The sequence below is a fragment of the Egretta garzetta genome, unplaced genomic scaffold (genome assembly GCF_000687185.1).
Source record: "Egretta garzetta isolate BGI_Z169 unplaced genomic scaffold, ASM68718v1 scaffold1425, whole genome shotgun sequence".
NCBI classification, from domain to species: domain Eukaryota; kingdom Metazoa; phylum Chordata; class Aves; order Pelecaniformes; family Ardeidae; genus Egretta; species Egretta garzetta.
Window position 1 is genome coordinate 8,956 of NW_009259820.1, and position 3,296 is coordinate 12,251.

Sequence of the window (3,296 nt, forward strand, 5' to 3'; positions counted from 1 at the left end):
CCTGTGCGTGCCCCGGGCCACTCGCTGGGCTCCGGTTTGCGTCCCCCCGTCCCGGGCACTCAGGGACATGTGCCGGTGTGGTGCACGGGAGGGAGGCCGGCTTGAGGAGCGCTGTCAGGGTCTGGGGAAAACCCCCGAGCCCCCAGGCTGCTGTGACCCCCGGCAGGGCTGGGGCACTGGCTGGGCTCAGAGGGATCCTCGGCCTCCGCGGTGCCTGGGCGCGTCCTCCCGCCGTGCTGCCTTCAGCCCTGCCTGCGCTTCCATGCTTCGGAGAAAGGCAGGGGGCAAGTATCCAGATCAGACCCAGCTGTTGGGGACGGGGGTAGATATTCCCCCTTGCAGCCCTTTGCCTTCCCCCCTGGTAGCGCGTTGTGTCCGTGTGTCCGTCCGTTGCAGGCTGTCCCTGCTTCTCTGGTTGAATCTCTCACGTCAGGTCACCCACGCGCTGCGCTGGCCTGGGGACACCCTGGATGTGGGGTCTGAGGAAACGTGACCTGGGCCCTGCCCGCCGGGTTGGCGCTGCGGAAGCCGGTGGGCAAGGGGCAGCTCTTGGCAGTGCTCCCTGGGGATGCCCCGGCCTCGGCCTGTTCCAGAGGGGGTGAACATGCCATCTCTTCGTGGCCAAGCGGGGCCTGAGGATCCACCCGCAGCCCTTTGGTGGGGGAGCACGACGGCTGGGCTGCCTGTGCCCCTGGGAGCTGCGCTGGGCAGTGTCCCCTTTTCAGGACAGACACAACTGGGCCCTGGGAGGCTTCAGCGAGGCTGAACACCCGGGGCCAGGGTCCCGATCCTCCTTCCCTGCCGCCAACCTCTGTCCCCGGTGTCCAAAGGGCCTTGTCGCTGCCTTTGCTCGGCACTGAGTGACCTGGCACGGTGCTGCTGGGCCCTGCCCAGGGCCCGTCTGCGCCGCTGTGCTTGCCAAGCGTGGCCCTCGTTATCTCGCTGCCTCCTGAGCTAATCTCGTTAGCGCCTGCCTGGGCTCCGGTGCTGCCTTTGCAGGCCCCAGATAAGGGCGCGATTGCTGCAAGGAAATAAATCATGTTTGCTGCCCTGTGCTGCTCGGCTGCCCGGCCCCCAGCCGCGCCGGCTGGGCGGTGGGGGTGGGAGCGGGAAGGGCAGCGGCTCTGGAGCTGCTCCTGCTTCGTTTGCCTTGTTTTCTCCTTGCAGAGCTTCCTGCCCCTCCTGGCTTCCCTCTTGTAGCCTCTCTTCACGACTCCTTTCTTCACCACTCCCCTGGGGACGAGGGGGCTGCAGTCTCGAGGGCTCTGCATGTCCTTTTGCGGTGGAGTGCCAGCCGAGGGGGTGGCTGTAGGCAGGAGGGGGCAGCTCTGCCCTCTGGGCTACCTCCGCTCTCCCCCCTTGCGTGTGGCCCTCTGGGCGCTGGTTTTGAGGCCGGGCAGGGATCAGCTCTGACACTTGTATTGGGTCATGGAGTGACTCTTGGTCCCCACACCATTTGGGCAAGAGCTTGGCCTTGTGCTCCTGCCCCGGCACGTTCCAGCTCCGTCCTCCCTCGGACGGGAAGCAGGCTTCCCTGGCTCTCTCGCCCCGTGTGTCGGCAGCGCGTTGCACGCCTGTTACGGCCCCGTCCGCCTGTGGTCAGCGAGGAGGAGCAGGGTCTGCCTCTTGACGCCATGGTCACCGCCTCGGCGGTCCGGGGCAGGGCTGGCTAACTCCCTGTTTGTCCCTGAACCGCAGGTGCCAGACGAGAGGGGCTGTGTCTTTCTGTTCCCTGCCCAGGGCCTGCCCTGCCCTCCCCCGGCGATGGAGTATGTGGTAAGGACTTTGGTGGAGGGCTAGGTGGCTTTGGTGGTGGATCCTGCCTCCCCTCTCTCCCTGCTGGCAGGGCCCCGGCCTCCTCCCCACGTTTCTGCTGGTGTCTCCCAGCCCCTCTTCCAAGCATCGGAGAGGTTGCACACAGGAATGCGTAGATGTGTGATGCTGTCATGATGTTTGGAGGGGAAAAAAACCAGCTGTTGGCTGGATTTGAGTGGTTTTTCTTTGCTTCCCCCCTGCTCTGGAGGCTTGAGAGTGGCTCCACTGTGGCCGCTGTCGGAGCAAAGGGGTCTTTTGCCCCAGGCAGGGCGCGTACGTGCGGCAGAGGCCGGCATGCGGTTGCCTGCTCCTCACTGCGATTTCTTGCCAAACCACTGGCATGCTCCAGGTCTCTGACTCAGCTCCCAGTTTGTGTTTCCTGGGAGGATGTCAGGCGCTGGCCCGGTAGCAGGGCCCCGAGCGTCCCCTCTCAGCTCCTCTTCTTCGCCCCAGGCCGTGTGTGAAGTCCCAGCCCCAGGCGCCTGAAGGTAGCCTGCGTCCCTCTGCCTCTCCCGTGCGCGGGGAGGATCCGGCTGATCCGGTGCCTCTCCTTGCTGCCAGGGCATGAGGAGCGGCTGGGCTGGGACGTGTCCCGGGAGCTCCTCGGGGGTGGTTGTGTTCTGGCTGCCCCGCTCGTCCTCTGCTGCGGGGGCAGGAGCTCGCTGCCGGCCTGTCTGGCAAAGGGAAGGGCTGCTGCCTGCTGGATGGAGCTCAAGGGCTGCCTGTTCAGGCAGGGCTGTTGTTCAGGGCTCTGTTGTTCAGGGCTCTGTATGCGTCTCGGTTTGCCTTCTGCCCTTGGAGCCTGCTGGGAAGGGGACTCTGGGGCTGGGGTGCTGCGGCTGCACCTCTGGTCTCCGAGGGCTGGGAGCGGCAATACATCTTGTCCCCATCCGGTGCAGGCTGGCGGGGTGACGTGGGCCGGCTGGCCTCGGGAGGTTCTGATAAAATCAGAAATGATTCCATTTTATAAAAGCAGAGGCCTGTCTGAGCAGGGGGCTGTGGCTCATGGGGCGCGCCAGCCCCTCAGTGCGTGTCGGGGACGGCTGCTCCGAGCTCTGTTGCCTGTCTGGGCGACAGCAGGGGTCTGGGATGGTGGGAAGGGGCCAAGGACCCCCCCTGCCCATGCGCAATTCCCTCGGGTTCTCATCCCTGGGCAACTGTCAGGGCTCGCTGAGCCTTGTGCTGCCATGCAGGGGGACCCCAGCTCCATGTCTGCCAGTGGTCAGGCCCTCGTGGGCAAACCCCGCTGCCCTGCGCCTGTTTGACACACCCCGGCTCGGCTCCCCCCGGCAGCTGGGGGCTGCGGCTGGCCCCTCGCAGGGCTGGCGGCTTCCTGGCTCCCTGGCCCCAGGCTTCCTGCTTTTCTTCAGAGCCGCGGCACTGCCGGCCACGGGAAGGTCACAGCACCGAGCGGCCAGGGGGCCCCCGGCGGGGACGAGCGCTTTGTGGGACAGCCGGCACGGGCTCTCTGCGCCCGTGGG